Here is a 23750-nt window from a genome sequence, read left to right as displayed (position 1 = left end):
ACCACTTTTGACACATTGAATCAGTCCCAGCACCCTCTCCACACACTGTACAAATCTTTTTTGCATTGAGTTGCATTTTTATCTTTCTTGAAATAATAAAGAATATTATGCTGAAAATGTTTACTTTCATCTTTAATATTAAAATGGCTACACAAAAACTCACCAGTTTTTTTTTAAAGATTTTATTTATTTATTTTTAGAGGGGAAAGGAAGGAGAGAGAGAGAAATATCAATGTATGGTCGCCTTTGGTGTGTCCCCTGCCGGGAACTGGCCTGCAACCCAGGCATGTGCCCTGACTGGGAATCGAACCGTGATCATGTGGTTTGCAAGCCCATGCTCAGTCCACTGAGCTACACCAGCCAGGGCTAAAAACTCACCAGTTTTGATAATTTTTTTAAATGCATGCTGACAGTTGATATGACAGCTGTCAAAATACAATCTAACAAAATTGTTTTGAATGAAGTTAAAGACAACTAAGCAATATTCTAGCCATCTTATGGGAAAAAAACCAACAAATTTTTTTGCCAGGCCCAATATCTACTGCATGGGTTTATTGTTGATTTGAGACAATGTTACCTTATATTAATATTCAATTATCCTTATGGTACAATCAAACTAAACATGTGTGTATGTATGTGTGAGCATTTATGGCACTACCTGATAGTGACTATGACTATGACTACCTGATATTAAAATTTTTGGAGATATACTCATAAAAGGTATTGATTTTTAATTTTATTTTTCCTCTTTCCTTACTGCCCTTATACTGTCTTGTCATTAAGGATGTATTAGGCACATACAATTAGTTGGAGAATGTTCTATCTTGGGAATACTTTGATATCATTCTTTCCATATCTTATGAAAACTACCTCTTTGATGAAAAATAAGTAAATAACTATGTGTGTGGACATATTTATTGCATACACATTTATCAATAATATGTAAATAAATATGTGTGTACATGTTATATATATATTTACAAAACCAAGTTCTATACTTTTTATTCGTTTATTCAATTTTTCTACTTACTATTGAATTATTATGGCAAAAACAATGAGTTCACATGTTCTCAGATAGAAATCCTATTTCTATTTTAAATGGAGAATAGCAGAATTAGCTTGAGGAAAATTAATTGGCTGCCTCATTTCCTATGTGTAATAGATAATTTAAATGCCATAGTTCTATCAAAACCTTTTATAGTTTCTCTTACGTGCTTTATGCTTGTTCAATGTCTGATAGAGGTTTGTTAAAAATTGTCCCCAGGTTTGTGAACTTTTCAATTTCTACTTATAATTCAAGCAGATTTTGAATTTTACATTTTGGGCTTATATGTTAAGTACACACGATATATGGTTCTTTTTATTCTTGGAAGATTATTTATTTTATGATTATATGGCAACCTTTATTCCTATTCATTTTTTTTTGCTTAAAAGTCTACTTCCCTGATGTCTAAATTAATACTACTTCATAAAATTTGTAACTTTTTAACCCCTTTATTTTCAAACTTTTTATGTGGGTCTGTTCAAAGTATAATTCTCTTAAGTGAAATGTAGTGCTCTCTCTCTCTCCATACACACACACACACACATATATTCAGCTATATTTTATAGAGAGAGATGTATATTCTATATTATATACAAGGTCTGTCCAGAAGGTATTCAGCCATATAATATAAAAAATAGAGACATTCATTGAAGAAGATATAAGAAACATTGTACTTGAACAATGGCACCTCAGTCCCCTTCAGAGTAGGCACCTTGGGACCTCATACGGTTCCTTTAATTGACATCAGCTGCCCTGTCCTATTTTCCTGGTCTCATTAACAATCTGAAATCTCTTCCCTTTCAAAGCTGATTTTAGTTTTGGGAAAAGCCAGAAGTTGCAAAATGCCAAATCTGGTCTGTTGGAGGGGCTGAGTCACCTGGGTGATTTGATGTTTCCCCCCAAAACTCACCACAAAATGTGATGCATGAGTGGGCACGTTGTCATGATGAAGCTGCCAGTCACCAGTTGCCCATAGCTGTTGACTTCTGAATCATCTGAATAGTTTCAGTGGAGGAATGTTCAAGCTTAGCACGAAATCTGATGCAAATTCATTGCTCTGCTCAGTGAGTCATTTTCAATATGACAGTCACACAGTGCACATGCTTACTCAACAACATCTACTGCCCCCGTGGACTAGTACAGTTGAAGTTGTCATAGTCACACACACACACACACACACACACACTCCAGTCCCCTCTCCTTAGCTGCCAGCTTACATGGATGTCACAGAAACCGTTCTTGTTAAATTAACAACAGCGGGACTGCTTTCAGACAGATGTTTTCTGTCTGTGTGTGTGTGTGTTTAAACTTTTTCCGGTATGAACATGGCAGTTAAAATTTTCATTTTGTTTAATCCTAAATTAGATAAATAACTACAACTTTTAATTCAAGCGTATAATTTTTTAGTATTTCTATTTCTCAACCATATAACAATGAAGAACAGTATGATTTGCTTAGTGAGTGATGCCTGAAATATCCTCATTTTGTTATTTTAACTAAGAATTTTAATTTCCCCTTTTAAAACAAAAGCTATTAAGATGTAGTTAATTAAATTTACTAGAATATTTTTATTAAATTCAGTAGTCATCGTTTTCCCCCTATTTTCCCTACCTTAACTCCTTGCTCACTTTTCTTTGATAAAATACAAGCTTTTATTTTCTTTCAGAGAATGGCCGGTGGGTAAATGATCTTAAATATTGTGTGTCTGAAACCGTCTTTATTTTGCTTACATTCCTGAATAATAAATATAAATTTTATGTGGACAATTTTCTTTTTTCCTTCCATCACTGGATGCGATTTTGCAGTACATTGTCACAGATAAAAAGTAGGCCTTCTGTCTGACTGTCATTTGTAATTTGTCCTTATTTGCTCTGGTAGCAAAAAAAGTGTCACTTCTGTGCCAGATGCTGTGTCGCATCAGCATACTGTGTCCACGTGTGGGTGTTCCTAGCGAGTCAGAGTGTATTTCACATCCGAGGGCTCATGCCTTTCTTCAGTTCTGGAAGAGTTTAAGCGCTTATCTCTTCAAACGTTCCATCTCTCTCTGTCGGTGTCCCCTGTTAGACGAGTGTTGTAGTCTTTCAGTCTGCCCTGTGTATGTCTTCTCTGCTTTGTGGCGCTTGTTTTTCCTCTGAACTGGGTTCTGAACCAGTTCTCCCTTCTGCTAACCTTTCTAGCCATTCTGCAGTTGTTTCAATTTCCTTGTTAATCACGTATCTTGCATTCCATTTTAATGGCACTGTTTTTCATTTTTAGTATATTTAAATGAGCGTTTCAATGTTCTTAAGAAAATTGTATTTCTTAAGAATTTCCAATTAAAAAAATTTTAAGTGTAAAGGGAGCTCTGACTCCTTTCCCCCTAGAAAATCTTCATTGTATTTAAAATGTGCCCAATTAAAAAAATAAACTCAACCCTGGCTGGTGTAGCTCAGTGGATTGAGCACTGGCCTGCGAACCAAAGGATCACGGTTCAATTCTCAGTCAAGGCACATGCCTGGGTTGCAGGCCAGTTCCTAGCAGGGGATATATGAGAGGCAACCATACATTGATGTTTCTCTTCCTCTCTCCTTCCCTTCTCCTTTAAATATAAATAAATAAAATCTAAAAATATTTTTAAAAATCTGAATGCTTTAAAAAAACTCATATTAATTAAAACAAATTCACATTCTAATTATTGATTTTCTTGGCTGTCTTTTAACATTGTGTTTCTTCATGTGTTTTAGAACGTCCCTGTCTCTCTCTTTCCTCCCTCCTCATTTCCTCTATCCCTCTCTCCCAATTTGCCACATTCTGCCACACTTCCCTGCTGACCTACTGATCCCATTTCGCAACCAGGTCATAGAACGACAATATGTCATTCTGGGCCAGCGATGATATTGGAAATATCAGATCCTTCACAAAACCAGTGAGTAGTTGAGCTCAGCCTCCTGTCACAGGTTGTGTATCTTTTTGTTTATTTTCTAGTCACAAAACATCAGGCTCATGCCGTGTTACATTTGCATCCCATTACTGGTCAATGTAGATATTTATTCTGAGTGAATATGGCTAGGTTATTTTGATATCTTTATGCTTTATTTGTATTTATGAAGGATCAGGGGAGTTTATTAAAGGAAATACCCTTTGCATAATTTTGAACTGGGTATCTGTTTATTAGTTTCATTGTTCATTCTTCTTCTTTTTAGATACTTGAAATAGAGTTTATTCTGACTCTGAATGAAAGAGAATGGGAATGACAGTAATAAACAAGGTTTCAGTCCTGAATATTGTCATGTGACTGCAGTCTTATGTTTGACATTCAGTAAGAAAACAACTGCATTCCAACACAACTAAATACGCAGGGTCCAAAATGAAGGTATTTTTTAAGTGTCACATTCACTCCAAAGCCCATTCATCTCCTTCAGCAACCCAAAGATCAAGTACATGTTCTGCTTAGCTATACAATAAAGGAGCGTAACGCTGCACCATTGACATCATGAAATAGTTGCATATAAAACTCGACTTCGGATGCTGGGCTCCAGCTTCCCCTTCTCACAGGTTGTCATCCTCATCCATGAGAATGGTGGTCTGAGCATCCTCTAGGTTATGTTCATCTTTCCAGCCAGAGCTGGGCCCCGACAGCTGTAGGTGGTTAAAGGGAAGGCACGGCGACAAACTCTAAGTTAGGATCTCCAGTTAGTTTTCTGGAAAGCCAGAGGAAGGGCTTTGCAAAATTGTAGTTACTTTTGCAGAAATGTCGTAGTACCGATGATTCTTTTTTCAGTGAAAAAGAACGATTTTGCCTTAATTTTCCTGTCTTTAATATCCACATTGCTACCATACAACACAATGGGGATGTTTTAACACATTTGTTCTAGATCTCTATGTTAGTTAAGCACGTTCTCATAAGTAACTCTAGAAGTTACTGGGCTTGAATGCAATAGCCATCTCTTGGTCCACCCAATTTCTCCTGACACACTGTATCTTGAACATTGAGCTTAAAGAGTCCTCTGTTGGTAGCTACATACTTCTTTTCAAATTCACCAGTCAGATGACATTTCACAAATGTAGTTTGTGAAAAATTCAGTCCCACCATCATCAACCAACATAAATTTGAACTGAATTTGGGGCTCTCTCTGAGCACCATCCCAGGCCCCATCTTAATGTTCACTCTTTAATTGTGCTTTCTTGACCTGACCTATATATTGTCTTCTCGATATTGTGGTAACATTTGAGAATTCTTACAAAATATCCTTTTCAGACTTTTCAAAGACCTGTCGAAAGTTTTGCAGTTGGTATTGAAAGCTCCTTTTACATTTCTTCAGCCTCCAGCAATTAAACTGCAAATCTTTGCCACGCTCTACTCTTATCGTACATTCTTCTGTTATGATGTGCATCTTCTTCAAAATCCAGCATTTAAAAATTTTTAACCACAAAACTATAGATCCCATTTTAAGGACTCTCTTCAGCCACCCTACAACAGGATTCTTGATTTTAGGGAATGTGTCCTTGCTAAGTATGACAAGATTTCATCTCAGTGATTCAAACTTTGGCAATTGCTATTGGTGTCTTATCCATATCTGTTAGTATTCACTCAAAATGCTGAAGTTTGCTCTTTGCAGACACACATGACTCTCCCCTTGTGGGCATTTCATGGCTGCATTAGCTGACTGGCTCCAAAGGCAGTGCAAAGCAAAAGTGCTGGACTGCTCATACCTCTAGAAGTGGTCCTCAGAAATATTGGATAAGATGTGGTGACTATCACAGGTTCCTGTTCCTCCTGTGGGGTAACTCTGAAGCATATTCTACACCTTCTCCCATGGTCCCTCAGTGACATTCAATTTCAGACACCCCCAGTGATGATTTACTTGTGTTTCATCTTTTATTTCCTTCCTTTCCTTCTTTTCTCTTCAAACTTTTACAGGCATTTACCTGGGTCACTTCCCAACACACATTATTCTATATTCTAACCCCTTTTGGGGTGTTTGCTTCTGGGGAATTTCAAACTCAGATATCAACCATCTTGCTTATGTGCTATATTTAACTAGTGTTCATCCATTCCTATTTGATTTCATGACAGATATTGTCACCGCATTTGGCTATCTCTTCTGAATGTTTTAGTTTGCTCTTTATACACATCCCCTCTTTCACTGTGCTGAGCTACTCACCTACACCTTAAGTGTAGTCTCCTTGTTTTTGCAAAAGGTACAAGATTCTAGCAGCGCTCTTTAGGGAAATTCTTCTTTTTGCTTAGGGCCTGACGAAAATCTCTTGTCAATCAAACTTTAGTCAAGGTCCTCTGAATCCTTTTCCCAAAAGGCCTTAAATTTTGAACTTCCATGTTCTTTTTTCACATTGCCCAGTTTTAGCAAGAATCCTGCTAAGTTGGTTCAGCCAGAATCCTCTACTCTCAGTATCTTTATCCTTGATATCAGGTCAGGTTCTTCATTTTCTACCATCTCCCAGGTGATATCTGTGGTATCTGAGTGTGGTCATCCTAGCCTGTCCTTACCACAGATCTCATTAGGTCAGTGTACCTAGAATGCTTCCTTACGTAACCCTTGTATTTCCTTTTAGTAATGTTTTTACCCACTGATCACCCTCATCTCCTACTCCAGATCCTTGGCTATAAATGTTGTACTTGGAATTGAGTCCATTTCTTTACAGAAGCTTCTTGCCCTCTATCTGAGTAGTTCTGAATAAAATGTCTTTACAACTTGAACTATTGTCTAGGTCTGGTATTCTTTGACATGTTATTTCTGTTGGTCTTTTTTTTCTTTCTTTTTAAATACTATAAGCTTCTGAGAAAAAAAAAACAGACTCACAGTGTAACTGTGAGTTACATGGGTTCTTTATAACCCATGTTTGCAGTCTGGAGCAGGCATAGACAAGCGTTAACTTTTTCTTCCTGTATGGACTCTGTGAGTTCATTTTTGCTAGCAAAGGTGTAACTGCATGGTGTGTTTAAAGGATAGAAAACAACACCTATTTGCTTGGCTTCAGAGTGGTGGATGGCGTCGTTGAAAGATAAGTAGCATCTTATATGACTCCTTCCTCTTCCACCTTGTTTTGTACAGTGATAAAGTAATTATTTAATGTATAAAATGGTAAGTGCTTGTAAATGTAATCTGAACACATAACTAACTTTCACAATACTACGACTGGGAAAAACTTTCTAGTTTCCTTTTTTTGTGTGTGATCTCCATTATTTCCATTTTTTTAAAGCAGGGAAGTCACATCGTTTTCTTTCTATAGAAAGAAGGCTAAAAACTGTCAGAAAATCTTGGACAATTTAATTTTTATAATCAGCTAGCTGAATGGATATTATTCAGAAGGAAAGGCACCACCGAGAAAATTCTAGAGCATTTAAACCTAATTTATGTTTAATCTCTCAATAGGCAAATATTGATACTGGGTACTAAAATCTATAAAATGAAAGAGAATGCTTTTCATGGCTTTTGAACAAAGCCACTACAATCACTTTGCCAGTTATTTTTTTTTATCTCTTTGAATTGGCTTATTGTTTCAGGCTTTTTCCCTCACTCAGAGGCAATTTAATCAGAAAAGAAGTTTTTGTTTGTATATTCTGTTGAAGAGTCTGAAACATGTTTCCTTGGAAACTTTGATTGTCTGGAACAGTCATTTACATAAACAATGTTTTCATCAGAGCTAACATTTCCAAAGAAAGGGGAATATTAGTAGTCGGCCACCCATAAAGCATGAATAAAACTAAGATGTGTTTATTCCGAGAATCATTAGGATTGGCAGAACTTGTTTACCTTCATCAACAACATGAAATAATGACACACACAAACTTGCCAAAGTCTGCCCTAGGCTACATGTTCTATACATTATGTAAAAATATCCGTCCTATTCAACTTAGGTCTCATGGGTGGAAAGCTAACTGAAATAATTGTTTGAAGTGAAATATCGGGAAAAAAATTCAACATTTTACTCTACATCAAAACAAGTGACTTTATATTTATTTGTCAATGGGCTTCCAAGACCTTTGCTTTGATGGGTCAGCTGAGAGAAATTGTACCTTTTCTTTTTTTAAAGATTTTATTCATTTTTAGAAAGACAGGGGAGAGAGAGAGAGAAAGAAAAGGAAAAAAAACATCAGTTGGTTTTCCACAGCCAAGAACTGAACCCTCAGCCCAGGCATATGCTGTGACTGGGAATCAAACTGGTGACCTTTTGCTTTGTGGGATGATGCCCAACCGAGTGAGCCACACTGGCCAGGGCTGTACTATTTCTTACTAATATAATCACATATGTAACGTGGCCTGTAATTTCCAATTTTTTTAGAGATTATGTTAGTGACCCACAATTACAGAATCTTTCAAAGCATTTGACTTAAATTACATAGCTATCCATCCTCAATGACATCATCAATTTGGATATGATTTATTTACTTATATGATCGCAGTAAAAAATACGACTGGCAGAAACAAGAAATGTAGCTGAATATTGGTAAGCACTCAGCTCTGCTGGTGGGAGTGCATACTCAGAATTTGCTGAACACTAGCTACATGGGAGAGGCTTTTATCACTCATAGCGTGACTGGGCCTAAAATGAAACTGACACGAGGTAGATTAACAGGAGAAAATCACACATTTTAAAAAATATTTTTACATGCACATGGGAGTTTTCAAAAGGAAAATAAAGGCTTACCCAGGCTTTTAGGCTCAGAAGCTCATACATCTTTTTAAACAAAGATAAATAAATTATGAAGATGTGACAAGACACACGTCTTGGGGTAGGGGCGAAGGCAACAGTGCTACTGGGACTAGGAAACATACAGAGGAAATTAACAGGAAAAGGTTTTGGGGTTTTTTTCCAGTAGGTTTGCTTATACAGGTCAAACTTGGTGTCTGGTAATAAGAATGCTCTTTTCTTCCTGGTAGAAGAAGGGCCCATTGTCATGGGGAACTTTATGACCCGCTTGTGGGCGGAAGAGGGCAGGAGTGATCAGAGAGCCTTTCCTGCTTCTTCGATTTCTCAATCGCCTTTAGCTCAAAACAATCAATATGGCAGAGAGGCATATTTTGGGGTGCATGTTCTAAACGCCTTCAGTCGTTAGGTGTATCGAGCTGTGTGTTTTGCTGTGGTGATGCCAGAGAAGATAAAACGGATGAGAATCCCTGCCGGCTCAAAGAAGTACTGTAGATTAGTAAATAAGCAATTTAGTAAATAACTGTAACAAACCAGAGGTGTCCTCTGTCTGAATATCTTCCCACGTTTACAACATGCCTACGGTTCTTTCCGTTAGAAGTCCCTGATGTTGAAGCTGAAAACTTACGGCCCTTCCTACCCTCAATGCATCCGAAAGGCTTTTCTCCAGTTTTTACTCTTTGGAGGTGAAAAGATACATGATCTATCTGAAGACATGGCCAACCTTTTCATTTACTTTTCCATCGGTTTTTTTTCTTTGAGCAAAGTATATATTCTGTCTGAAGATTTTCTACAGCGTAAGCGCCTTGAGCTGAAGTTTGAGGACACTTCGATAGGAGTTGGCAGCATTCAGGACACAGTGACATTTGTCAGGATTTTTATGGTAGAAATGGAGAGGGTAGCTGGCTGTGTTGAACCAGTCAAGAAGACTGAATGTCCCTCGTATATTTGTTATTACATTATGATTATTGGGGCAAGGAGTACAATTAAGTATGCTTTCATCTTTTCTTTTTTGATTGGCACATTGCATAAGTTTTCTTCCAGAAAAAAAATAAATGCTGTGGCTTTTACCCTATTTAGATATATCACTATCATTTTATCTAAACTAATATTTTAATATTAAGGGATATGTTTATTTATAACTATTTTTGTCAGTACCACAAACCAACTTTCCAAACATTTTCTTTTCAATGACAAGTTTATTAAACCTATTTAGTACTTTTCTTTTATGCCATATTATGACACAGTGTTTCAGAAACAAGTGAAGAAGAAAGTTAGAATAAATATTTTATTTTACCTTGTGAACAAAAGAAATAAAAAGACTGTGGCTCCTTTTAAGTAAAGACAAACACTAAATGTACATAATGTGATCATTCATTAAAATACTCCCACTGTGTCAGTAAATAAAACACTATTTTTCCAGCTCTGCCTCTTCCTATTTCTTTACAAAAACAACTCAGTGTAATTGTGGTCTTTCTTTTGATACTATTGTGATTTCCTATGAAGCAATTTTAGGCAAAGCAAAATCACTGGTATGTGTGGGAATTAATTGGTGGGACAGTCTTGGATTCAAAAAGAAACAGAGGGAACATGCTGTGTGATGTCTCTTGATCTTTTTTCTTTTTGGATAATACTGAGTCATTTTCAATTCTCCTGTTTTTTGAAAATATTCTTGATAATATTTTCGACTTGAAGTTGAACTTTTTCTTCATGTGTTTTATTTTTTATTTTTATTGTTTTCATAGTTTGTTTTATTGTATTTTTTATCACCATTTAGCCCCCTTATACTTCCTCACCCTTGCAATCACCACACTGTTGTCCATGTCCATGAATCTTTTTCTTTTTTGCTCCATCCCTCTTCCCCGCAACCCACTTCCCATAGCTCTCAGCCTGCTCTTTATCTATGAGTCTCTCTATAGTTTGCTTGCTAGTTCACTTTATTCATTAAATTCCACATTTGACTGAGATTTATCTTTCTCTGACTGGCTTATTTCAATTAGCATAATGTTCTCCAGTAGTAATAGAATGTTCAGTAAAACACTAGGTGGCAGGCACACTTCCAAGCATTTAGGATATATCAGTAAGTAAAACATCAAGGATTCTTGACCTCTTGGAACTCCCCTTGTAGCAGGGAAGATGTTCAATAAAAAAAAATGGACATAAGCAGTAAGTGAATTATAGTATGTTAGTTGAGAAGCACTGTGGGAAAGGAACCAGAGGAGAACAGGAGAACTGGGAGCATTAAGGGCATGGTGGAGTTGGCTGAGTACCCTTTGGAAGGTGATACTGAGCAAAAACCTGAAAGAGCAAGGCAGTTAGTTTTGCAGGCACGGCGGGGAGAGGGAACTAGTAGGCTCTCTGTGGAAGACGGGTATCTGGTGCACGGGAGGGTGGAAAGGGGCCCGGGAGGCAGGAAGCTGAGTGACTGAAGTGGCTCTCAGAAAGGGAGGTCAAAGCAGGACTGTCGTCTCATATCAACACTTTAAAAGGATAACTCTGTGTTCTGTGCTGAGAATAAAGTTTGTGTGACCAGAGGATAAAGTAGAAAGAACAGTTGGGAGACTATTGAAATAAAACAGATGAGAAATGACGGGGATTCAGACCCTAGATTTTGTGTGGTAGGATCATGGACATCTTTTGAAGGCAGAGCCCTTAAACCTTTTTTTTTAAGATTTTATTTATTTATTTATCTTAGAGGGGAAGGAGAGAAACATCAATGTGTGGTTGCCTTTTGTGCGGCCCCTGCTGGGAGTTGGTCTGCAAGGAACCAGCCTGCAACCCAGGCATGTGCCCTGACTGGGAATCAAACCGCAATTCTCTGGTTCACAGGCCCGCGCTCAATCCACTGAGCTACACCAGCCAGGGCTTAAACCTTTTTTTAAAAAGTATTCTGGCCCTGGCTGGTGTGGCTCAGTGGACTGAGCACCAGACTGCAGACCAAGAGGTTGCCAGCATTTGATTCCCGGCTGGGGCACGTGTCTGGGATGTGGGCCAAGTCCCTGGTTGCAGGTGTGTGGGAGGCAACTGATTAATATTTCTCTCCCTCTCTCTCTCCCTGCTTTCCTCTCTCTCTAAAAATAAATAAATAAAATATTTTTTAAAAAGTAGTCTGTTTCTTTGCACAAGATAGAAATCACACATAGAAAAAATTCTAGCATTGTTTCATAATATTTCTAGGTATAATTTATTACTCCTTCTTATTACAGAAAAAGTGATGAAATTCTATGTGGTTTATACTCCAAAAAACTCATTTTTAAAAAAGTTGGAGTGATAGGTGCTGGGAGTGATATATTTCTCAGGTTATTTGTAGATCACTTTTTAAGATGAGCTTGGTTCTCCTATGGTGTATCATTTCTTAGTGCCTTGAATGTAAACATATCTACTAACTATAGAAATACTGTAATTTATGCCAAATTTTAATGAAAAATTTTATTTAAAAAATAAATGCCGTTATTCAAAAAGGTGATGTACATATACATATCACATATATATATTCTAGTTTTTTATGGGTCTTCTTAAACTAATAATAACTTTATTTCTTTTCTTTTATTACCACGTTATTTGAAATGAGGAAGCTGGTATTTTGAAATGTTCGCAGATATAGCTTACATTTTTCCCCATTGCTCTAAGTGCCGGTTCTTGTTGGAAATTGAAAGACAAATCAAGTATCTGCAACCTATTTAACACCGTTGTCAAAATCATTCAGCTTCACACGGTGCTGCTCCCTAGATCTCTGACTCTCTATTTTAAGAACATATTTGTGTTTTCTTTTTCCTCCTTTACCCTAATTTCTATTTTAGCAGGCTATTTGCTTTCTAAACAATTGAAAATTATGTCATAACTAGTTTATTGCCTTCTATTGACATAAGGACATGTTCACATTTTAGGTTGTAAAAATGGTGTGAAAATGGAAAAGACAGAGATGAAAATGATTAAAGTGAATACAAGAAAAGGGTGTGTAGCGTGGTGGTAAAAGGCAGCCATCTTCCTTGATAGAAATCTGTCCTGAGTCTCTTTTACATCAGCTTGAATTTGGCAGATACTGACAGCTGAAAAATAACTCATTGAAAGTTTCTATTTTTTTTTTTAGTTTGAGTACTGATTAGTTCATTTCTTCTGGCAAATCTGAATTCTCTTTATTGGAATTTAGGCGGCTATCTCAGCTCGTCATAGACAACATAGGTTTAAAATAACAGAAATGGAGAGAAAAAGATCTCACAATAAATATTCTCATTCCTCAATTTGATTCTATTCACTTAGGGGTTTCTTATTTTTTTTTCTTAGATTGATTTCAGTTGGTAAATACCACTCACAATTTCTCTCTCTAGCCAAACTTTCCCCTGACTTGGAGGCTATATACCCATTTGCCTACAATTAATGCATCACAAACTGAACTCCCAATCTGCTCCTCTTCCTATAATATCACTGCTTCCAAATTCCATAAAAGTCATCTCTGTCTTAAATGATAGCATTTAATTCTTCCAATTTCTGTGTTCCTAAGACGTGGATTCATCTTCGACCCCTGTTTTTCTCCCTTACCTCACATTCAGTTATCAGACAATCACATTAACAGTAATTTCTAAGTATATATACCATCTAACCCCCACTCTTCCTTAACCACCATGTACAGACTAGATGTTCTTAACAGACTTCTGAATGGTTTCCTATCCCTTGCAGTTTCTTCCCATTACAACAACTAAGTGATCCATTTAAAACATAATTAATTTTGTGTCACTTCTCTACTAAAAACCTGCATTTGATCCCATTTCAATCGGAGTAAAAGCCAGAGTCCCTACATATCCTGGCCTACGGTTACCTCTCTTACAAAACAATAGTGTTCAAGATCCGCCAGCAGAAGAGGCCTAATGAGCACATGGATCTTGGATGAATACGCTGAGGAGCTCGCTTTAGAAGTGAGAAATCAAAGGAGTCTTAACAAAACCATAATCTAGATGCTACTTAGTTCCTGGGCAGAGAGAATAAAAATCCTCCACGGAGAAAGAAATTACCATCTGGAGCTACAAGTTTTACATACAGCATGTGTTATTCCTTTGACACTAAGCCTGTTATAAGATAGGATCATGTAATCAGAAACAAAGAGAAAAAAAGAGACAATAGAAACAGATTCCCAGGCAATCTAGTAATCAGTTAGTAGTTAAGAACATTAACATAACAATAATGAACATTTTGAAGAAAACAGGAAAATACGTGGGTGAAAAGATGCAAAGTTAGAGAATGTTACTATAAAATTAGAAATGAAAAATGACATAATAGGGCTAAAATTAAGAACTTTGTAAGAATGGAAACAGAAGACATAATTCAATAAAAAATATCTAGTTTGAATCTTTGAAAGATAAATATCATCAGATACATATGAAACACATGAATAGGATCGAGAGTTCTAGAAAGAGAAAGAAAATATGACCGAGAAAATATTTGAGTAGATAATGACCAAGAATTAGGTAAAATTGATGAAAGACTTGGAGAGCGTCTCTACTGGAATATCTCTAGCAGAACACACATACAAAGAAATCATACCCAGACATATTGGAGAAAAATTATAAGAATTGAAAACAAATAGAAAATCTTAAAAACAATAGAAGTAAAATAGGCCTTTTATCTTCAAAGCCTTGCAACTACTTACTCAGTGGGAATGATTGTAGTCAGAAATCAATAGAATGACATCTGAAAAATGCTAGAGAAGACTCGTCTATGTGAACTTTATGTCAAGCAAAATAATCCTCCAAAATGTAGACAAAGTAATTAATGATATTTCAGACAAACAAAAAGTGAGAAGTCACCACCAGCAGTTCTGAAGAAATGGATATTTAGGAAATTCCTCAGAATGTCAGAAGTAAAATGATTCCAGATAGAATTATGAAAATTTGGAAGGTAAGATAAATATGTGGAACATTTCAAACCTATACTGTTCATACAAAACAGCAATAACAGTAATGATTTATGGAGCTTAAAATATGTGAAGAATGAAAACACACAATAATACAAAATATACGAAGGGGTAATACCAATTTTAATATTTACATTTTCGTTTTTCTTTCCTAGAGTTGCAAGTTGGGTGACTTCCAATGTCTTGCTGTTGATAGCTTTACCGAATATTTTGTTGTGCATAATACAGAAATACATCTTTCCCAGTTCTCATCAGTTTCCTCACTGTCTGCTGCCTGATCACTAAAACAATGTTACTCAGGCAAAGTGTTTGTCAAAGGAAGTCCCCTACTTCAAATTACTAATACCTATGTTAGTTTAGGTAACATGAGAGGCTGATGCTCAAACCACACAAACACAAGAGAGTTTTGGTTTGTTTATATGACTGAAGATTATTTACTGCTCAAGTGTGATCCAATCCACATGCTCTTGGTTGATCGTCAGCCTTCTACCAAGTAATTCCATCTTGTTTTCAACATCTTTTAAGACTTTTAAATCTTTTGCATTTAGTTTCATAAAAAAAAACCCCAAACTGTGTGAATAAAGTAGAGTTGTTTCTCAGCCTGCAACATCATTTTCACTCATCTTATATTTTTGTCATTGCCCACAGGTGTCCAAAAATTGGCACTGTAGACTTTGGATGGGTAACAGGCCTCCCATATTAGTAAGGAGAGATCATGAATCTTGGTTGGATAGTTAAACAGTTCTGTCATGGAAAGCTTTTCAAATGCATTTGTAAACCAAGCTTATTCCCCATCATATTAATATTGTGCCATATTCAAAATCAAGTAGACTAGATGAGGTAGCTATGGTGTGGAGAGGGAACTGACATGTATTTTGCGCCATCATGTAAAAACTTTCAGGTAAGTCACTTATCTAGGAGTACATGTCACGAAAATGATAGACATAAGTTGAAAACAGTCATGCAATCCCTCTATGCCTTGAAAAAGTACATTCATTTTACTTGAGAAATATTTGTGTATTTTAACCTATTTACAATGAATTTAACTTAGTTAAGAGACCCTAGAAGTAAAGAGAAGAAGATATTGGTGAGAGTGTTTTGTATATGGAACGTTTTATGAATCCTCCTTTAATTCTGCTTGAAGTAGCAATAGAATTCTGAAGTTAAGCAAACTTTCAAGATTTAGGTTCGCCTTCCAAAGTTTACTCTTCTGATGTGAGAAAATATAAAACAAAAATGTGTGTAATTAAAGTATTTGTGCTGAAACTCTTAATTTTTTCAAAATCACTCATACTTTAACAGCGGAGTGATCGGAGGGTAATTATAGTCCTCTCATTTATGATCACAGCTCATGCCTCCAGAGGAAGTGACTGTTTTCGGAACATAAACTTGAACTCACAGGCTGTTTGTATGTATTAGACACATGCTGCAGCATCAAGCTTGATTAAATGTGGGATATATTCTGTGAGAATAACAATATAACACATAAAATGTATATTATAATAGTAAATTTAAGGCAAATCCCATTGATTATTCATACTAATCATTTCATATGAAAGTACTCTATTTTACATTTTATTCTACAAATAACATTTAAAACAATTACATTCATCCATGAATATATTTCTTTCCATCTCAGAATCAGAGAAGATGGCTATTTAGAAACTGCTAAGTATAGAACTGAGTTTATATACTTAGGTTGTCAAACCCATTTAGATTTAAAGAAAACCTTTCACTGGTTATCTGTTTTCAATATCCTTATTACATTAGCGCTGAAAATTTGTTTCTGTAAAGCATTGAGTTCATTTACTTTGTTGAGTTCCTGTTCAAAAGGCACCTTCCAGTATGACAAAATAAAAATAATTAAAAAGTTTAAAACATCATATTAAATGCTAATCATATCTGATGACATACATATTAAATTTTATTGTATTTCATTTTGCCCTTGATTTGTTATTGAATACAGTAGCTGTATTTTTAACTTGGCACATGAATGAATTTTAACTTCATAATAATCATTAAGACTGCAATGAAATTGTTGATTTTCCTGTATTTAATACAAGATTTTTATTGGGATTTACAAGAGATTTTTTGAATAGACAAAGTAGCTGAAAATCTAACTGTGAGGTATTTATTTTGCCAACATTAAAAAGTCAATATATGCATTTTACTGCCAGAGTCAAGGATATTTTCAAAAAAAACAAGGAAAAAAATTGTAGTCTTCAAAAAGCCTGGTAGTGTGGTTGCTAGTAAGCCTGTCAGATGAGCACCTCCTGGTTCTTCCCATCGTTAGCGTATAGGCTTTGTGCTTATTAGCTGCCTGGTCTTCACTATGATCGATGGTTTGTGTTCTCCTTTTTTTGGTGTTTTTATTTTTTAATATTTTAAATAATGTTCCTCTAAATTTAAAATTTTAAAATTAGACCCCTGGCTGGCGTAGCTCAGTGGATTGAGCGCGGGCCTGCGAACCAGAGGATCGAGGTTTGGTTCCAGTCAGGGCACATGCCTGGGTTGCAGGCCGGTTCCTTGCAGGCTAACTACCAGCAGGGGTCGCACAAAAGGCAACCATACATTGATGTTTCTCTCCCTCTCTCCTTCCCCTCTAAAGATAAATAAATAAATAAAATCTTTAAAATAAAATAAAATAAAATAAAATTTTAAAGTTAGTTGCTTGCTGTCTTGGGTTCTAAAAATTTAGTGAAACTCAGTGAAGACATATTCAAGCCAGTTATTAACCCTATGAAGTTACTCATACCAGTAGATTTTCCCTCTCCAGATCACATATGATTACTGAATATCACAACTTCTCCGTTATTAAAGTAAGCAGTAAATCAAGAAACAAAATAGAATAGAATTGGCATTAAGAAGAAATAAACTGCTACTTAAATTACTCCTCTAACTACACAAATATTTGCATCTGGAGCTAGTGGGAACTCTTTCATTCATAAATTTAGATTTAAAGTTGATCTTTTCAAAGGATTCCTATAGGTAACTACTGGAATTGTTCCCCAAAGGGTGGAATTTAGCTTCTTGGTTAAAGACCACAAAGGGACATGAGTGATTTGATAAAGTCCTTCAAATAATTCTGATATTCATATCCCTTCCTTAAGGATCTTGCACCTAATATAATGATGTTTTTCAGTGGGTAATTGAAAGTCAGTTTCATCCAACATTGTTCAGAAAATAAGGTGAGGAGATAGAACTGAAATCCACGTCTTTCGTTTTCAATGCAGTGCCCGTTCTAATGCATCGTGTTTCACTACACCCCTCTTAAAATGATCTTGGTGTCAGTAACAATTTATCACTCAGTCCGAAAGTGAACGCAGATTCTTTGACCCTTCTTAAAAAGAAAAACTAAGTTCCTGGAAGCCATGGTGTCCAGCAGAGACACAGGCAAATATGAATTGACTGAGTTATTCTCAGCTTGATGTGTCTTGACAAACTCAGAGGTATTGATACAGGTTTACCAGTCTTTAAGCAGATTTTGTCTTCTTTTATTATTTTAAGGTTTTGACACATATTGTTAGAATATTTAATCGAGGATGAAAAATGTCAGAGCTTTTGCGCTAATGACTAATTTTGATTCATTCATCCAACCATTCTTGTCCGCATTTCCATACTGTGGTTTCATTAATTGGGTCGGTTCAGATTGTACTATCAATGGGAGGATAGTTCTGGAGGACAGCAGACAGTGAGGGTGCACCTCCCTTCTCTGGTTGTACGGAAAGTAGATTATTAAGAGGAGTTGTTATGCAGCTGCGATCCGTCAGTCCCTGCTCAATGCACCTCCTTTTCGGAAGGACCTTCAGGAGCTTCATTCAGAAACAATCTGAGATCAAAATGACTCATCCTCTTTCCTTTACATATCCACTATGTAAATTCTTTCACACCCCTCAATTCAATGCCTGAGCTTTGAAAGGTACTCTTATTTTTTGGATACATCTCAGACTTTCTTTTTATCTATTAAATATTATGTATATAAACTGTTTTCAAGAATATATTCCTTTACTAGAGAGGAATACATCTATTAAAAATTTATTGAATGCTTACTATGTGCCAGATATTGTCTTGGGTCACGAGCATATAACAAAACATAGGTCTAGCTGCCTGCCACTATGAAACCCAATACTTGAGAGGCAGGTGCTGATGTAAAGGGAAGTGGTTTATTCAGACGCCAGCCACATGGAAGATTGAGGGACTCATTCAAAGCCCATCTACCCAGGAAGATGGGTCACTCATGTCTCAAAGCCCATCTCCACATCTCAGTAGACGCAGAGGTGTTTATAAGGAGAGAGGGGGGAATCGAACAAAGATATCAAAGAAGGGGGTTAAAAAGTTCTTGACATGCAGATGAGCACAGTCCATTCCGATAAGGCAAGTGATGATCCAGGATGCATCATTTGGGATTCATATCATCCTGATTTCATGTCATCCTGGCTGCATGGTTAAAGGTTGGCAGATCTCCAGAGCTAGGATGCCTGAAGGTCAGGGTCTGTATCTTCTGAAGTTAGTTCCCAGGATTCTCGTACAAACATGCTGTTTGTGTATATACACGTTAATCAGAATCAGCACTTACAAAACCACTGTCAAAAGAACGGTGTGGTGGGTTACAATTTCCCACTGTTACACGCATGGTCAATAATATAGTCTTTATCCTTATGGGATTTATACTCTTGTTGGAATTTATGGAGTTAAAGTCTCGTGGCTAAAGATTATACATATTACATATATTTTATGTATGTGTATACACATATTACACACAAATATACATTTCTATTTGCACATATCTACGTATGTGTGTGTTTGGTGGTAAGTGCTAATAAAAAAATGAGTTAAATAGCCCCTGCTGGTGTGGTCCACTGGATTGAGTGCCAGCCTGCGAACCAAGGGGTCTCTAGTTTGATTTCCAGTTAGGGCGCATGCGTGCGTTGCAGGCCTGGTCCCAAGTCAAAGGTGTGCGAGTGGCAACCGCATGTTGGTGATTCTTTTACTCTCTGTCCCTTCCTGTCCCTCTGTAAAAATAAATAAATGAATAAAATCTTTTAAAAAATTAAGTAAATAAAGGGACAGAAAAATTCACAAGACTGCTATTTTAACCAGTCAAGAAATGTCTCAACACTTCAGTAGAGATATAAATTAAGAAAGGGCAGGAGCCCCAGTGAGAGCTGATGTAAGAGCACTTCAGGCCAAGGGAGGAACTTGCTTTGCATATTTGTGGGATTACAAAGAAGTGGTGTGACTGGGGCACTGTGACAGCAGAGTGACAGGAGACAAGGTCTGAGACATTGTGAGGAGTCAGGGCGTGCAGAACTTGTCAGCTTTAATAAGGACTTTGGAATTTATTTCTTATAAAATGGGCATTTACTGAAAGGCTTTGAGTTTAGAAGGACATAGTTTGGGTTACGTTATGTTAGAGGTATAAAGAATAGACTTATGGTGGAACTCAGATAGACTCTTCGGGAGGCTGTTAAAATGATACAGGCAAGATGGTAATCCTTGAACTGATGTGAGATTGTAGAGGAATCAGACTCACAATATACTTCAAAGGTGCAACCAGTAGGTTTTGCTGATAATTTTTATATTGAAATGAGGGATTAAAAAGCTAGGATAAACTCCTCCTCATTTTTGGCTGAAAACCTGGAATAATAGACATGACCAACTTGTTGACAGGGGAAAATAATATTAGGTGAGCAGTGATTTCCAAAGCCTTCCCTAGTAGTGAAACAATTCTCGTTACATGTAAGTAAAAACTCCTTCAGAAGACTGAATTGGTTCAGTTCCACTTTATGTTGCCATACTTCACAAGCATCTATTTTACATTTGCTAATGAAAGCGCAGGTTGGCAGCAGAGATAAAAAATGATTGGTGGAAGTATTAGGGAAATATTCACAAAGGCTAAGAAGTATCCTGCTTGACAGGCAGAAACAATGACTGCTTAAGTGGGTTTGGGGACTGGGTGTAGCCTAAAAAAAACACCTAGCTGACAGGAATGTCATCAGTCTTTCCACAGATCCTCTGACTTCACTATCTTTTTGCTAGTCCGAAGAGAGAGGGGAATTCCCCATCCTCCTTAGTTGAGTTGTAAATCAGTACTAGATGTTTAAATCGGGACATTTTAATGTATTTATTTTAATTTTAATTAGAAGGAAAATATTTGTTGTCTGTAACCTGAGTGTAGAAAGGAGAGCAGAAAGAATGACTTAGTGAACTGATATCTCTCATACTGACAGAAAAATACACAAATAGTGTGATTAGAAAAATATTAGTAGAAAAATGATAAACATTATTATTCAAATTTGTATAACAGACTAATTTTTTCTCAATATATGCTTTTTGATTTTTGTGTCTGCATTTTATAAAATCTAGGATATTTTATTGCTAGAGTAAACTGCATATATAAAGATTTTATTTACTTATTTTTATTTTTATTTATTTATTTTTTTAAAGATTTTATTTATTTATTTATCTTTAGAGGGGAAGGAGAGGGAGAGAAACATCAATGTATGGTTGCCTTTCGTGCGTCCCCTGCTGGGAGTTGGCCTTCAGGGAACCTGCCTGCAACCCAGGCAATGTGCCCTGACTGGGAATCGAACCGCGATCATCCGGTTTGCAGGCCCGTGCTCAATCCACTGAGCTACACCAGCCAGGGCCCTTTATTTACTTATTTTTAGAGAAAAGGAAAGGGAGGGGGAAAGAGAGGGAAAGAAATATTGATGTGTGGTTGTCTCTCATGCTTCTCCTACTGGAGACCTGGCCTGCAACCCAGGCATATGCCCTGACTGGGAATTGAACCAGTGACCCTTTGGTTCACAGGCCTGTGCTCAATCCACTGAGCTACACCAGCCAGAGCTCTCTATATATTTTAAAGATTGTGATAACTTAAAACTATAATAGCATACCAGAATGCAAATATTTCCAGTAATGACATAATATTTCATATATTAATATCCTATGTAGTACTAGGCTCCCATAGCAATCTGCTTTTTTTTTCCTTGAAAACTATAAGATGTTGAACAAAATTGAAAAAAATTACAAGTAAATGCAAATATATTCCATGCTCATGATGGGAAGAATGAATATTGTTAAAAGGTCCATAATACCCTCAGGTATCTATAGATTGAGTGCAATCCCTATTACAATTCAAAAGGCAGTTTTTACAGAAATAGACCAAATAATCCTGAAATTTGTAGGAACTACAAAGTACCCCAAATAGCCAAAGCAATCTGGAGAAAGAAGAACATACAAAGTGGGAGTATTAGGCTCCCTGATTTCAAACTACATTACAAAGCTACAGTAATCAAGAGTATGGTATTCACATACAAACAGACTCATGTCAGAGAGAATGAGTAGAGAACCCCAAAATAAACTCACACATATATATGGTGAAGATATTTATGATGAAGGAGCCAAGAATACGCAATGGGAAAAGACAATTTCTTCAGCAAATGGTGGTGGGAAAACCGGACAAGAGCATTGAAAGGAATGAAACTAGACCTTCATCTCACATCATACATGAAATGACCTCAAATTGAATTAAAACCTTAAGTGCAGGCCTGGCTGGTGTAGTTCAGGGGATTTCACGTGGGCCTGCAAACCAAACAACCACAGTTCGATTCCCAGTCAGGGCACAAGCCTGGGTTGCAGGCCAGATCCCAGCAGGGGATGCACGAGAGGCAACACACGTTGATGTTTCTCTCCCTCTCTTTCCTTCTCTTCCCCTCTCTCTAAAAACGAATAAATAAAATATTTTAAAGAAAACAAACTTAAATGTAATACCGGAAACCACAAAATTCCTAGAAGAAAACATAGATGTTAAACTTCTTGATATTGGTCTTGGCAACAATTTTTTTTAGACTTGACAGCAACATAAAGGCAAGAAAAGCAAAAATAAGTAAGTAGGACAACATCAAACTAAAATACTTTTGTACAGCAAAATAAACCATCAACAAAATGGAAAAGCAAACCTACTGAATGAGATAAAAATATTTGTAAGTCATATTGCTGATGAGGGGTTAATATTCAAAATGTATTAACAACTCGTACAATTCAATAACAACAACAACAACAACAAAACAAATATGCAGTAACATCCAAATTTGTAGAGAATTTTTATAAAAATTATTTTGAGTCAAACAACAGGTACACGAATATCTCAATGTATTGATAGAAATTCTTCAGAGAAGTGAGTTTGTAGTGTCTTCCATGCCCTTGAAATTGAGGAGAAAATGTGAACAAGATTACACAGAGGTGGCAGGGAGCAACATGAGATCAGATGAAAGATAGTTAAGATTGTGTGCTCTGTTGAGGATGGGTACCCTTTGGAAAGAAGGGTTTGAAAAAGTGGTCAGTATTAAAAGGAGAGGTCTGAAAGGGGGCATTTCAATGATGTGTTACCCTAAATGCACAGAAAGAATAGAAAGGGCTTGCATAAGGCAAAGATAAATATTTAATAAAGAAGTTATATGTCTGGGGCAAGACCTACCCATTAGGAATTCATGATCAGATCTCCCTTAAAGATTACTCTCCACAGAACCCCCTTTTTGTTGTCAGTTAAAAAATGGGCAGATGATATGAATAGAAATTTTTTTCCAAAGAAGACACATAGAAGGCCAACAAGCACTTGAAAAGATGCTCAACATCATGGAACATCAGGTTCATAGGACAGCTTGTGGTAGTAGCTTTATTTAAGAAGGATTATCTAACCCCTAGGGTTAGATACCTGTGTGTTTGATTGTGGCATTTTGCAAATTTTTAATGGTAGGTGGGTGAGTAGAAAATGAGTAGTGATGCAGGTGATTTTGTTTTTAGAGCAATACAGATTGATTTCATCCTGTAGAGATGCAGGACAAATAATTTTTATGCCATTGGAAACTTTGTCTACCCTCTAGGATATCGACATTGTTTGTATATAATTCAGAAATCTTAATCCAGCATTTCTTCCCTCATGGCTATAAATAATTATATCTACCCTATAGGGTTTTTTTGGCTGAATTTTATTTTATTTTTTTAAAATATATTTTATTGATTATGCCATTACAGTTGTTCTATTTCCCCCCCTTCACTGCCCTCCACCCTGCACACCTCCTCCTCCGTTATTCCCTCCCCTTTAGTTTATGTCCATGTGTCATAAGTTCTTTTGATTCTATA

The 23750-nt window shown here is 36.4% G+C and overlaps 1 pseudogene; it reads right to left on the bottom strand.

Annotated features, from left to right (window-relative positions):
- Positions 1 to 4573: 4573 nt before the first annotated feature.
- LOC118986777 (GTP-binding nuclear protein Ran-like) overlaps positions 4574 to 23750 on the bottom strand; it is a 33585-nt pseudogene continuing 14408 nt past the window's right edge.

This window comes from Sturnira hondurensis, unplaced genomic scaffold, assembly GCF_014824575.4.
Source record: "Sturnira hondurensis isolate 20B ecotype Veracruz unplaced genomic scaffold, ASM1482457v3 Scaffold0004474, whole genome shotgun sequence".
NCBI classification, from domain to species: domain Eukaryota; kingdom Metazoa; phylum Chordata; class Mammalia; order Chiroptera; family Phyllostomidae; genus Sturnira; species Sturnira hondurensis.
Note: the sequence above shows the minus strand (reverse complement) of the source record. Positions and strands in the feature narration are given on the sequence as shown.